This window comes from Palaemon carinicauda, chromosome 12, assembly GCF_036898095.1.
Source record: "Palaemon carinicauda isolate YSFRI2023 chromosome 12, ASM3689809v2, whole genome shotgun sequence".
In the NCBI taxonomy this organism is placed as follows: domain Eukaryota; kingdom Metazoa; phylum Arthropoda; class Malacostraca; order Decapoda; family Palaemonidae; genus Palaemon; species Palaemon carinicauda.
Genome location: NC_090736.1, coordinates 101,682,772 through 101,699,372, shown reverse-complemented (window position 1 = coordinate 101,699,372; position 16,601 = coordinate 101,682,772).

The window sequence follows — 16,601 nt, the reverse complement described above, 5'->3', positions numbered from 1 at the left end:
CACTTGCTTTCACCAAATTACTTGCTTCCGAACCTTCCACTACATATTCACAACTGTCACTATTGGCAATTCCCAGACTATTCGGCCATGCAACTTTTACACTGACAACCTCACTTGCATCTTTTGCCAATTTAACACCTTCTTTTGCTATTAACGGCACACCTTTCCATACCTTCGTACATACACTACCATCTTCATTCAAATAAAATTCCCCACAAAATTTACCCTTAACTTTCATCTCTATCATATTTACACTAGGATGTACAATCATACCGCATTTTTTCAAGAAGTTATAACCTAACAACACATCGTATTTGTCATTTACTCCCTCAACCACATAAAAATCATTATCTTCCATCATCAGCCCCCCAATCATAACATTATCACGTAACTTTCCTTGCACAGACATACTTAAATTACCGATACCTTTCACTTCACCTTTACACCCCCTAAATTCACACACATCCCTTACCTTATCGTATGCATTCCTAAACATTAAATTGACACCACAACCAGTAGTAATCAGACCAACTAGCTCTATTCCATTAAAATTTACTTTTGCACTCTTGCAGTCATAAGCTCTTTCGCCCATCACGTCTTCATGTAGTAAACCTTCACGAACATGCATCACATTCACTCCGCACACACTCGAGGACTCACCCAGCTGAACCCTCTTACACTCTAGTTTCCCGAACATCCTGGCTGATTTACTCCCTTCTTCCTACATACCCTAGCTACATGTCCATCTGCACCACATTCAGTACACTTACCCCGTGGCTCCTTGCACATTCTAGCATAATGACCATCCTTACCACAATTACCGCAAATCACATTTGTACGATTACTCCGACATCCACTCGCTATGTGCCCAGTCATACCACACCGATAACATTTTATCCCTCTCTCTTTCTTGCACTCACTAATTCTATGCCCTACCTCACCACATCCAAAACAAGCACCTAGAGCCCATCTACATTCATTCTTCTTATGTCCTACTTTCCCACATCTATAACACTTCTCTTCACGGATACAACTACCCGACCTACCTTGCGGCGCACTAGCACTCCTATCCCTCCAAACCTGATTCCCTTGCCTAAACCTTTCATTTGTCCTTACAGGTATTCTCACATTACTCGCCCTAACACTCCTATCTACTACACTATCAGCTACCCTCATCGGTCCTCTCATAACAGCATCTCTAAAACACAAATTCTGGCACACTTTCCTCCATTCCAGTTCTTACACTCACAGATTTACTTTCTTTCATACACCTATCCAACTCGTAATCCTCAACTATCTCTAAAATATCATCCCATGTCAATCTTTCTTTCGTCCACCTCATTTTCTCCTTCCGTTTCAAATTAACAAACTCAGCAACATTCTCGGGTACGGTAGCCAAAAACTTCCTCATTAACTCCTTATTCTCATTTATGCCTTCATCCCCATACTTCTTCCTAGCTAACGTTTCCAACCTACATACGTACATTGATATGGCTTCTCCTGCATTCATCCTTGCCTCATCAAAATCATTCTTACGCTTATACTTAACACTCCCTTTCATACGTTTTACCTGCTCAATTATTCTCGTTTTCACACTTTCATAATCAACGTCCCCTACACTCATTATCACTCCATACATCGTCAACAAATACCCAGTCAAATATTCTCCTAACTCCCTAGCCCAAACTCTTTTACTAGACCTTTCACACCGAGGTACCTCTCTCATAAACACAGTCTTACACACATCACGTTCATTCTCACTGCTATCATCACTGTCTACTCCCTTGTTACCTTCTTCCTCATTCGAATATAATGAATCCACTTCCACACTTAAATTCCTATCCTTAACCATTCCCTTCTTACCCTTTTTCTTACTTACCACTTTCACCCATTCACGATCGTCCTTGCTAGCAGCCTGATACTTTTTCTTCTCTTTCTTCACATCACTTTTACCTTTCCTTTCATCTTTCCTCTCACCTTTCTGTTCATTCTTACTATGCCTAATTCCCTTATCTTCAATATCACCATCACTATTACTACTATCACTATCACTTCCTTTCCCATTATCACTAACCTTAACCTTCTCATCCACTATCAACCCATTACCCGAAGCTGAGGACACTCCTCCGACTGCACCTTCACCCATTATAGTTTTCATCATCCCCATGACTTGCCCCATCATAGCTTCCAATCGGTTCTCCATCCGTTCCTCATTCTCTTTCATCCTCATCTCAAAACATTCTTCCACTTTCTCTACAGTTCCCTTCAACTCCCTAAGCTCCTTCTGCATCGCCTCATTCTCCCAGTTCAACCTCTCATTCTCTACTAGCAACCTCTCTTTCTCAACTATCAACATCTGCTCCCGTTCTTTATAATGCCGCAATTCCTCCCCCAAAGCCTTTAATTTACCTTCCATTGTCGTTAACCTTAAATCTAAATCCTAAATATAACCTTTGTGAAAGAGTCTGGTTCAATCCCACCTCGACTGTCCCTGTTCGGGCGCCAAAATAATGTGGCGGGATGTTTTGAAAACAAGCCCCACACCCTGAATCACACCTACAGACAATTGTCTCAACAAAACAAACTTTCCCCTTACGTTATCTATACCAGACTCTTTAACAGAAGGTAAAAAAAACTAAACATAACCTTAAAACTATATTTCCTTATATTCTAGAATATTTAACGAAAAACACCAGCAACCACACTTATAACCATAATAATCACTTAATACTAAAATAAACTGCAGTCAAAATCTCAAAATAACTAACAAAAACTTAAAACTAAAAAAAAAAAAACCAACAAACAAAAACACTTTTAACATATAATATAGGTGTGTGGACACCTTCGTCCACACAAGGGCTAACAGTCCTTTCAAGCCCACGCAACAACTCGGTTGCAACGCCACACTATGGCAACACTGACACTCAGTCAATACAAAATGTATTCATTGATTTAAGCCGTGAGCGTAATCATAATCATCATCATCATCATCATATTCATCATCAGCATACGTATTAACCAGGTACAAAAGAAATTCAAAGTCCGGTGATCATTAGGTCTTTCGTTTCAAAGAGCAGTCAAATAGAAATCCTTTATAACAATCCAGGCCATCAACACTATCTTCAGTCAGAACAAAATGTTCTTAAAAGGAATAAGTAATTCCAAGGAGGAATCACGGCCTGAAAATAAAAAAACAAAACACTTACAAACACTCCTACTATGAGATTCAGGGCCTCTGTAACACGGTTTTTTCGCAATAACTTTTTTTCTATGAATTTCATAAATATAACGCTTATTCAGAATGCACATTATATCTACACACAAATTTTGACTATATTCTGCATTACGTAGGTTGAATAAATGTGGTACTTTATTAAGTAAAAGTGACGATTATAGAAGACGGGCAAACTTACTCAGAGAAAAGGTTTCGAACGCACTCGTTACGTAACTTATGACGGCATTTCTTCTCTCTTTCTCGATCGATGATTGGTTATACGTAACGAAGGCTATACCTCTGCCAACAATAACACAAAAGTGTAAATAAAAGCAAAGCTGTACACCTTTATGAACTCTGAAACCTCTCCACTGAGAATTGTCATAATGATCAAACGAACAAAATATGTTAATAAATACAAAAACACTTCGATTATTAGTCTAACTCCCAGAATAAGTTTCCTAAGAAATTACAGTCTACTTTATAGGTCACAATCAGATTGACAAGGTGTATGGATTAGTTGGTAATTTTCAAAAACGTAGTAGACCAGCTTGATTTGATAACTGCTATATCCAATGTCCAGTAATTTTTATTTATTGTCTAGCTACCTACGTATTTACTGCAAAAAAGAAAAAAATAAATAAATAACTGGTACCATATTTTGGCTTTAAACCTTCACCAGTAATTATCGTCAGAATGATGACTTCACGAGGCTCCACCCACTTTGGCCTCGTTGTAATTCAGGATAACACTGAAGGCTATCATGGGCATTGTTGGATCAGAAAATTCAAATTCTGGCTATAAAAAATAATTTTTTGAGTAGTTGTAAGAAGTGGTAAATGATCCTCAAGGATCCCAGCTGTTGGCTTAAACGTTTAATTCATGTATAGTACTGTTACGGCACTACTGTTACAGTACAGTAGTATTACTACGCTAGCACAAATACCCCACCCACATTTATGTATCGTTCCGCCATTCATAAAGTCTTTGTCATATTCTTTCACTGTGCAATAAGCCATGGCCTCCTCAGAAATTAAGTTTCACATTAGATGATAGGTTATTTCATTAAGCTGATAAATTATGGCAACTGGGTATGTTATTGCCGATGTTGAAGCTAAAGATAAAGTATGGTATCATTCCTTCATTGCATTATCATCTTTACTACTATTTGTTTTGCTACATGTAGTAATTATTTTAAAGGATAAATGAATTATGTTCACTTCACTTCTATAAATTCCCATTAGATGTACAAATAAAACTCCTAAAATATTCAGGATTTATTTATAAAATGCAGTCATGCCCAAAACATAGCTAACACGGTTGGTTTGATGGAGATTTTAGCAAAAAAATCTTATTCTAACAAAAATAGTTATATAAAGACTGTTTACATACAATCCCTCTCTTTCTCTCTCTTTTGGTGGCATAGTGAATAGTTAAAAGAAATGTTCAAAAGCCTGAATGACATTACAAGTATTATAATCCTGTTACGCTAAATACAAATCAGACAATAAACATTGGATTTAAACTAGAAACTGAATAATTACCTTTTCAGGCTATAGTAGATATGGCCAAGGGCTTTCTCTTGACTGTATAAAGTTGCAAGTCGTAAGAAAAATGCAGTTTTGCGACCACGGGGGCAATTCCAAATCCTGTTAGCCATTCTTGACTGTTATGGGTTTCAGAGCCGATGGAAGAAGTTGAATGGGTGTCTGGTGGATGGGCGGGGCAAAATTTTGTCAAAAGGTGTTTACATTGCTTACGTAGTGAATGTTTTCGACTCTTGGCTCGTTATCACTGGCCATGGCGTCGGCTAGATCATTTTTACTCTATAAAAATTAAAACTATTGTGTTTAGGTTATTGATAATGCTGACAAAATTTGTGTGTGGTTGTAAAATATACATATGTCAACTTTCAGCTACATCCGATGCTTTGATAAAGAGCAAAGTCCAAAAAACCGTGTTACAGAGGCCCTGAATCTCATAGTAGCTAACTAAACTATCGCACTATAATAAAAGATAAATAATAAATAGTTCCTATTATTCACAATCACGACAAGCAAAGATAAACAAAACTGTACTTACTGTCAAAATAATCAAAACACTTCCACGCTGGTAAGAAAAATAATAGATATAATCCAGCATTCAATCACACAACTGCTTCAGGACGCAGTCAATCAAAAAAAGCATTCGCTCCGAAACATTCACCACTGTCGTAACCTTACTAAAAATGTAAACAAACAATCTCATTTGTACCAACAGTCTTTCTCACCACAAACGATCGTTAACCTAACTACTTTCGCTCGCTAACACAATATCTCTCTCTCTCTCTCTCTCTCTCTCTCTCTCTCTCTCTCTCTCTCTCTCTCTCTCTCTCTCTCTCTCTCTCACAGGATTTGGCAAAAACAAAAAAATAAAAATAAAGCAAAAATAAATCCTCCACACTGTGAGGGTTAATGATGGAAGGAAATGGTCACTCTGATAGTCACTAATGTGAGATTGGGCCCTGAGATTATAACTAAGAGACGAAGTTAATGCTACTATTTTTTTTTTCAACAGGCACCATTTTTATATGCAAGAGTTTGAGAGCAAGAAATTAAAAAAAAAAATAAACAAAACAATTCACGTGGGACAGGCTTAAACAGGTTCTGTTTACACTGAGATATAGGGTGAGTTATAAAGATAAAAAAAAAAGTACAGTGTACGAGCTAGTGTGAAACACATGCTGGACAATAGTATTTGTTTCCATAAATTCTTGAGAAAATAATGTAATATAGATTAAATTAAATAAAATTATTAATCTCCTTAATAATACAGACTTTTATCTAATTCAAGAAGATGATAGTTGTGTGAAATGGATATCTAATGAAATAAAACTAAGATGTTTGGAATTATTTCTAAATGATAAAATGAAAATTGGATTGAAAGACCATAACTAAATTTTAAGGAAATATGAAAATAAATATTGTTTGATATAGTTGTTGATAAAATTATGAAATTAGTATTAGGTAGAGTAATTTCTAATAAATTACATGATATTGATTTGATAAAAGTTTTTCTTCAACAGAATAGGGAAATACGATTTTGGTAATTGAAATTCTGATAAGCTTGTTAGAATGACTTTAAAAGAATTTAAAGGTAATCTAACTAGAATAACTTTATCCAATAATAAAATTTTAGAATTAAAAACCTTAATATTTATATGAAAATCTATTTTCTTATAGAGCATATTATTTATGAATTCCTTGAATTTACTTTGTTCTTAATACATCTTGTTTAGTATGATTCAATCGAAAATGTTATATCCCATTACATCCGCACCCCAAAAAGAATTGTGGCAACATAGCAGTTAGTTTCTATCAGAAAGGCTCCCTTAGGGAAATGCAAGTAAGGTTTATTCAACAGATACTGAGCTTATAAACAAACAGTTGACAGGAACAATGTCACAAAGGTTCAAACAATATGAGACATGCAATGGTGACCTTACAGGTTTGTATATAATCAGTGCGGAGAGAAATTAGAAAAAAAAGGATATCATTACAGTGTATGAGCATGTATGACCCAACGCTACTTTGATACATTAGTGATCTGTCATTGACCAATGGGGCAATGTAACTGTAAGCTTCAAACAGAGAGGAAAGGAGAAAGCAAGTGAAGTCTACTCAAAATATAACAAAATTATATGCAAACAGTTGCGGGCATTAAAGTTACCAAAATTCAAACAAAATGAAACCTACTATGACAAGCTTAAGCATATATTTTTTTTTTTTTTAATCAATGCGAAAAAGAGCGAGAGATAAAAATTAAATAGTATTACAGCGTTGTTCATGTGAAACATGTGTGGTACAGAATATTGAAAGAAGGTTAGTTACAAAAGGAACTGGCAATTGTGATTTAATGTAAATGGAATAACAGAGGTTATAGTCAGTGTCGTTTTGGCAATATAAAATATAATAATAATAATAATAATAATAATAATAATAATAATAATAATAATAATAATAATAATAATAATTATTATTATTATTATTATTATTATTATTATTATCATTATTATTATTATTATTATTTGTGTTGTTTTTGTTAGTCACTGCCTACAAAGCTCTCTATAGCCGGCCATACACGTAGAGGAGTGACCATTTAGTTTGTCCTTAAGGACTGGAATGATGCTCCAATACTGTGAGAAAAGCCCATACACGCTACGGACTAGCCTGCTTAGTACAAGAGGATTGGGCACCCAGGATATGCTCACATGGTTACTTTTTGGTAATTGTTAACTAATTTGGTACATTCCCGGGTATCTAGTACAATTAGTAGCCTACATCTAATTTTGAAAATGCCAAATTCATATACTTTTTACTTTCTTTGTTTTTTTTTTATATCATATAAATCTATGAAATCAGACTTGAACTAATCATATGAAGGAAAGTGATAGGCATTCTTTGTCAGCTTCTACGTGGTGGTGATATGTCCACTACGGTGCTAATATACTAATTTCTCTTGAAGAAATTTTATGAATACCTTTTCTGTTTATCCCTGCTAATACGAGAGTCCTAGTGTCTCATGGGAGGAATATACTACATTGATTTTAAGAACTTTCTAGAGATTATCTCATGCTTAAGCACTACTGCACTTTTAATTAGGAATACTTTTTTCGCGTTAATTTGTAGAAATTTGAAAAGGATTGCGTTTATATAGGGAGAGAGGAAATGTGAGAGAGATATACATAAGTTAATAGAATTATCAGTTGCTACTTAGATTATCCTCTATCCATATTTAAACCCTCGTTTTTTCCTATGAAAATAATTCATAAAACCTAATCAGAAAATTATTTGTTTTTTCCATTTGTTTCAGTATCTGTTTATTATCAGAATACCAAATACTATTGCATGAATAAGGCGGAATACTATGTAGTTTTAAAGATAAAATATTCTGTGAAAAAGTAGAGGACATTTAAGGAAATTATAACTTGATGAATGAGAATGTGGGGGAAAACTCTAAAGTAAAGATCAGTGAATTGTATAATATTGTAAACTGGTGAAATGAAATCAGTTTATCTTTGTAATATAAAAAGTGCTCCGATCAAGGGACGAAGTATGGAATACCGTACTTGTCAAAATAGGTTAGTCAAACCGGTCAACATGTTAGACTTTGCCCAAACATGAACGAGACTGGCGGTTCATACTGCCAATTGCGACATGATTGGAGTTTTTTTCATGTCTTTCAGATTAGGTCCCTTTTCTTGTTGATCACTCAATTAAAAAAAGAAAAGATACCAGCAGAAAGTTGAATTCCAACCGAATAAAATGGCAAGATAAAAAATCTAATATACGATGTATGCTATTTTTAAAATTTTTTTTAGAAATTCAATAAAAATACCATAAAATTATGTATTTAAATGTTCGTAGAAAGTAATTAAGAGAGAAAAAAAGAATAGCCTCGGTGATGTGTTTTCTCACAACCTCTAATTAAATTGCTTTTTAGGTTATATATATCCATTCATAAATAACAGTTATTAAAGTTTGAATGTAGAAAAATGTATGTTTTGAGAAAAGCGGTTCTACAGTTTTGCTTACCTTTTTTTTTATGCTTTTAAAAGCATATGGTGTCTCTTCGAAAACCCAACAGGGCACCTGGTCCCCTCTCTTTTATAAGAGATATTATCCCCTCTAAAAAAAAAAAAAAAAAAAAAAAAAAAAAAGAAAAAAAAAAAAAAAAAAAACACACTTTCCAATTAAACAAAATAGTTATAATCATATTTTGTGTGTAGGGGGAGGGGGTATCATAGCGCCCCACTCTACTCTTTGTTGCCACCAATACTTTCATAATAATCAAATATTGCTTTAACAGCTTCTTTCATGGATTCGTTGTAGCTCCGGCAAGCAATCCTCTCAATATATTTTTTTATACATGTGGGAAGTGTTGTTTGTAATAGGTCTAGCACCTAAGGCAATTCGAGTGTTATTTAAGGCTGCGATGCCTCCCCCATTTATCATATTTTGACACATAAAAACTGTTGTTTCACCAATATTTTCTGTTGTCACACTTTTACTTTCTTTCATTTGTGTATCTTTGAAAACAGACGGTTCTACACACAGACACTGTAGTATCAAGTCAACCTCAAAACTGTTTTTATCAACTTCGAGTGTTATGTTGCTAGCACACTGCCCACAATATGTCGAACTAAAAGCGTCTTTCAAAACTTTCAAGGGTAATGAAACTATTTCCCCATCATTGCTTTCACTTAGGAGCTCTTCTTTGCCAGTTACAAAACCACTCAATAAAGATTTACGTGGTTTTGCTCCCGATAACACAACATCATATGATGTGTCATGAACAGAAGTTACATTATTTTAAAAAATGTTCCTTCTCTTCTTCCTCCTTCTCCTCCCCCTCATCATCAGATAACTTCAAAATAAAATCATCAGTTCCATCATCATCATATTGATATGTTTGAGCAAGGGAATAATAGAATTCACTCGAAGCAGCTTCGTTATAGGAAGAACTAGTGAGGTCTTCCTCACACATGGGCACCACATGACATACATCACCTCTTTTTTTTTTTTTTTTTTTTTTTATGATAAGTCTTGATATTGCGTGAGTTTGCTTCCCTTTGCTTACTAAACATCCTAAAGGCATTCTGGTTGTATATATAAATCAAAGTTGATGTTCAATAGTCCGAAAAAGTGATGCAATCGTTTGAAAATAGAACACAGTATATGTCTTACTACATCTGGCTTTGTTGTGGCTCTGAACATAGGGAGATGCCGACGCTATTGGGAAAACATATCGTATGACAAACGAAAATAAATCATAATAAAAAGAAACATATACTGTACTTCGAGGATGAACGAAAAAAAAAATTGGTAAGGTTACGCCTACCGGCCCTTTAATCCTTTACTGGGGTAGGCCCTATAAATTGCCCTTTAAACTGTTTAAAAGGCTTTGTAACGATTTCATCTTGCGCATGGTAATAACTAATTTTCGCGAATTTCAGTAAATATCGCCAAAATTACACGAAGCCGATACGCTAAATTACGATAATTTTGACATCATAAGATGTTGGTTGATAACTGTGTTGATAAAATAAGTTATGCAACTTCATAATGCTTTATGCACCATGCCAAGAATATTAAAACTGCGATAAACTCACCTGTTTTATTTAATGCCTCTCCAGTCATTTTACATATCATTTATATATGTAAATTATTTCTATACATCTTGTTTGCCATGTCAAACATCTCCTCATACCCTTGAAAAAGTTCAATTAACCTCTAATACATGGTGTCAACAACAAACTAACTAATTTCTATGACTCTATACTATAAGGAAAAGTCGGGGTTGTAGGCCACAAAACGAACGGGTACGATACAGGTCCTCGTTCACACAAAACATCATCCATCCATTGGCTGGGACGGGTGGCTAACGTCCGTCAAACCGGACCAGGTTTTTTGGAAAGAAAGCCAGGCCGACTCGGACGGCTCACGTCCGAGGGCCGCCGTCGATCTGACGGGTCGTTTGAACAGTTGCATTTGAATACATGTAAGAAAGCTAGACGCCGGTTAACCGACGGCCAGCCTGTCGGAAAGAAAACGGTCGGTTGTGGGAATCGGCCTTCAAGGAGCGGGCCAATCGCAATCAAGTCAGCGCGCCAACCCTCTGCGTATATGGCCTGTTTTGGGAGTCCTTCTCTTTTCTCGCTATATGTACTGTTACAACTAGCACGCTCTCCTGTAGCAGTTTCGGGGCTATATCTTATCCAATACTCTAAAGAATCCTTCCAATGGCTTAGTTATGGTCCGTAATGCCTCCATAATTCTTAGTGCCACAGCTACCTGCTTATTGCATAGTATTTTTATTTCAATCCGCAGGTCCGGTACTTCTCTATTTTTTTCTCTCCCATTATTTTCCTCTTTTGAGTCTCACGGTAATGCAAAATCTATGAGTGATATTCCCTTCGTTATTTAGTCAACCAGAGTGATGCCGGTTGATGTACATGTATAAGTCTGTCTGTCCTTATACTATAGTTGCATAGTAAATTAGCCTGGTCATTTTCTACCACAGCATCAGATCGATATCCGTACCATTTGATGTTGCATTGTATTTCCTATTTTGTACAGAGGCTCCATTGGTGTGACCTTGTGATGCCATTATCATCCCTGCAGTTTCATTATGAAATTCTAATCTCTGCAGCCACTGCCATACTTACAAAATTTTCAATTCTTCACTTTGTCTCAGGAATTTTTCATGCATTGGATTTCTTGGTCATTAGTCTTGGTTTTTTTTATGCTAGTTCTCTCCTTGTACACTTTTGGGTCTTCATCCAGATAAATTAGGATTTCTTCACATGCACTCTTTAACCATGCATCTTCACTGGTCTTAAGGTACTTTGTTAGTGCCCTACTTTTGATGTTCACACAATCTTCTATACTGATGAGCCCTTTTCCTCCTTCACTTCGTTGTAGATAGGGCTTGTCAGTATTTGCTTTTGAGTGCAAGGCTAGGTGCACGCTCATTACCTTTCTAGTGAGTCTATGATGCATAGCTCTGACTTCACCCCCACTATTCCAGCACTGTACCTTATTACTGGTACTGCCCATGTGTTTATAGCCCCTCCATATTTCCAGGCTCGACCTTTGACTTCCTAACAAGTTTGATTCCTTCCATGTACTTTTTTCTGATCTTTTCATTCACCTCTTTGTGTTTTATTGCCTCTTCATCCATTACGCCGAGGAACCTGTAGCGTGCTTCATCTATGTCGATGACATCTCCCTTTTTATTATTATTATTATTATTATTATTATTATTATTATTATTATTATTATTATTATTATTATTATTATTATTAAATATAATTCAAAATAGTAGAAAAACTATATTGTTAGAACACACTATAATATAATTTTTTTTTTTTTTTTTTTATAGAAATAGAATATTACTACTTTCTTAATTATATCAAGTTATTCACCGGAATTACATGGAATAGATGGTAACCTTTTATGTGGGAATGATTTGCTCTTTTCTAAGCAAATTTTTCTTTACCAAGAATATCCACCTGCGTTGATTTTTACCATTTTCTAGAAAGAACATTGTACATAATTTCTATTTTTTGTTACCACTGCGAAAGTTTGAGATTATCATACACAAACGCGAAAACTCTCTCTCTCTCTCTCTCTCTCTCTCTCTCTCTCTCTCACACACACACACACATAATATATATATATATATATATGTGTGTGTGTGTGTATATATATATATATATATGTGTGTGTGTGTGTGTGTATGTGTATACACGTATATATGACACACACACACACACACATATATATATATATATATATATGTGTGTGTGTGTGTGTGTGTGAGTGTGTGTTTGTATACGTTTGTGTTTTTTGTATATATATCTATATATCCACATACATATACACACACAAATATATATATATATATATATATATATATACAAATATGTGTATTTGTGTGTATTTGTGTGTAAGTATGTGTTTGTGTGCGTATGTGTGTGGGGGGGGGTGCAGAAGGGTTCATAATTCATAATTAAAAGGGCATTATTTATTTTTGATACATTTTGAAAATAACCATGTTCATCATAAATCTGTTAAAATTATATATATGAAATTATTAGAATTTGCTCAATAATTCTTAAAACAGTATAAGAATATTAAAATAGTTTAGACTTTTTTGAATTCAAAACTAGAATATGGTTATAAAAATAACACAATGGATCCAGTGCTCACCAAACTATCCTAGGGATAAAAAGAAAACAACGAATAGCAGAAAAAAAAAAGAAAAAAAAATTCAAGGACGGAATAAGCTGTTTGATGTATAATGATTCAAAGGTAGGTAAGAAATCACTATGGGTTTTTCCATTAGTAATTTAAAAAGGTTTTGTACTTACCTCAACTTTGCACATGGAGGCATGATTCCTTATTTTAGAGAATTCTAGATTACGAAGTGTCTAACCAGCTTGAAAGCTGTACCCCGTATGGCCAAAATATCTCACATGCAACAACCTACGGCAGGATTTAACATAGATAACTGGACCTCCCGGACACTTGAATTTATAAATAATGTTGGATTTTCTTAATGTCTGCAGCTTGTCCTTGTGGCCAGAAAATGCACCAATTTTAAATCGATTAACTTAAATTAATTTGATATTGAGGACACGAAACTCTTGTTCTATTATCTTTTTAAGATTGGTGGAAAACCTGTTGTCTGATATGTAAGGAATTGTTACAAACACATTCATATTTTCAACATTATAAGATCGTATCGGAGTAGATATCATAACTTTGTAAACCGATCCTTTCAAGGAAAGAGTTTTGATAGGAAAAGTTTACTAAGTACCGAATTTCGTTATGGAAGAGGGACTAACTCGAGGAATAACAGAGAGCCATATAAACCAGGGTTTAAATGGCGTTTAGTTTAAGATTCACAAAGCATGAAGTGTAAAAATTGTTGGTAAGTCTAGAGTAAGTCTTTTTTTATTTTCGACACACAAATGTTTATAATTCACCATCATTTCTGCTCACATTGATATCTTAAAAGGTAGAGAGGTGATGCTATCCTTATCCATAGTGACCTTGATATTTTGATGATGATTATTAAAATGTCTTGATAACATTTCGCTATGCCATGGTTGTTTGAATAACACAAATGTGTCATCGACATATCGTCTATAATACACTAGCTTACATTTGCCTGGACTACAATTAGAAAAAAAATACCTTCTAAAGACAACGACAAAACATATTTGCAAATAAAGGTTCTAACAGCGAACACTTGGCAACTCCATAGACCTGTGAATTACGCCTTGCACATCAAGCTTAAGAAATGTCTTAAAATAATATTTCAAAACCATGAAAAAGTATTTGATCGTCATTAAAAAAATCATATCTGAATAATATTAATGGTTTAATTTAGAGGCACATTTGTGAAAAGAGATTCTACATCGAAGACCGTCCTTTGCAGATCACCATCTTGTAAAACTATTTGGTTCTGAAGCTCATATCTAATTATTCAGTGAGAACTGGTTGCACGAGAAACCATTGAGTAATGAGACAAGATGTTTTGATATTGTATAAGATGGGCTGCTAATGGGTGCCATTGTGGGTTTGAGAGAAACTACTTCTTTATTTATCGTTGGTGGTCCATATAGAATGCTAAAAGGAAAACCTGTCATAAAAAAAAATCTGATATGTATCTTCATTTAAGATACCTTCATATCTTAGTTTTCTAAAAAATCCAATAATCTTGTCTCTTCCTTTTTTATATGTCTAAAGAAATTGGTTCTCCGTGTAACTTAAATTTAGTGTGGTCTGCAAGAATGTTATTAATCTTATCAAAGTAAATTAATCTTATCAAAGTAAATTTCTCAAATTCTCTCGAGGTGGTCAAGGTCACCAGCGGATAGCGATGGTGAAGGAGTTGCGATAAGTGCCGAACAAGGTGACCTCTCAGCCTAAACACAAGAACAAAGACGATAAGAAGCCGATGCAAAATCATGGTCGTATCCAAAGATTACAGATGAAGATACTGTATGATGTGCAGAAAAGGTCCCCAATAAATCATCAAAAGGCCATAATTTATTCATGAAAAGTTGCAAACATTGCCATGTTCTATCTCCATCTGTAGAATTTTTTAGTATAAAATTTGTTAAAATTCACACAATAATTTTCAAAAAAGATTAAAAGAACATTAAATTGGTTAAACTTAACTGAATTTAAAAAAAAGATAATAGTAAAAAAATATCACAAGATATCCATTACTCACCAAACTCTACAAGGGACAAGGTAAAAAAAAAAAATATATATAGACTTCAGTTTTACTAAGTAAAGAGGAAAACCGGAGGCGTTAGAGTTCAGAGACGGAACAAATCGTTTGATGAGTAATGATTCAGAGATAGTTGAAATAATTGAATAATGGAATATAGTTTTCAAAACTGATCAGAGACTGGGTAACCCAGTATTCCCTAATATAAGGAATCATGCCTCCATATGCTATTATTTCAATTATTGTTGGAAGGAGCCATTGTGAGCCACCTTGGAGAATTTAATAAAGTTACTAGCTTGGACAGGTGGATCCCTTGAAGAAATGTCACTCTTGGTATGTCAATATCAATTTCTTATTTTTTTTTTTTTTTTTTTTTTTTTGTGAACAAAAATCAAATACACATTAGTATTTTTATTGCAAAGATACACCAAACCCGCAGAAATCAATATATATATATATATATATATATATATATATATATATATATATATATATATATATATATATATATATATATATATATATATATATATATATATATGTCACAGAATGTATCACATTTATATGACAGCAAACGTTTATTTAGATTTAAAAAGTCATTGCGCTCAAGAACAGTTACTACCTTGGTAAAATTTGGACTGAAAATTGCTGCCGCTTAGCTGCGTTGATCCGGGGTGGTCCTTGCACAAGGAACTTTACAATATATAGAGATCAGGACTTATAAAAAGTGGATAGCTAGCAGAGGTGAATTACTCTCCATGTTTGAGCGTATTGTGATATATTTGTCTGGAAACTTCTCCTCTTGGTTACTGCAAATAGACAAAATTAGATATTGATATTGATATCGTTATTGGTCTTTGTTACAATAAAGATGTGTTATAAACATTTGAAGTACAACCCATGTCCATTAGGCATGAAGCTTTTATATGGACCAGATTTAGTCAACATGAAAATAAGGCCATGCAAGTGTTATAGCCTAAACGAAGTGACACACCGAAATACAAATACTTGTACATAAAAAACTACATATGTACATACATAAACACATACCTACATACACTATATACACACATACATACAGGCTAGCACACATATACATACAAATACATAAAGAAATATAAATATAAACGTTCATACAAAAATATACTTACACATACATATGCACACATGAGTACATACACATGCATACACACATACATATATATATATATATATATATATATATACATATATTTAATCTTTATATTGCACCATAGATAATGATAGGAAAATATGATATTAGTAATAGTAATGTTGTCATTATTGATAAATATGACTATTGATCATAAATTTGCAATAATGACCTTAGTTATATTAAGAGAAGTGAGTGATTTGATATCCTGTGGGAGGTTGTTTCAGCGTGTAATGCGCCTCACGCTCCCACTGCTGAGCCTGGACAGTGCAATAGTACGGTACTTTTAGGTCATGAGTTCGCATTGTTATGGTTTTATGAGACAGTGGGTGGATTGTTCCGATGGGATACACATGTTATGCTTTGTACGCAAATAAACATGTCTGTAGTACTATAAGATCATGTAATTCCAGCTTTTTTTTTTTTTTT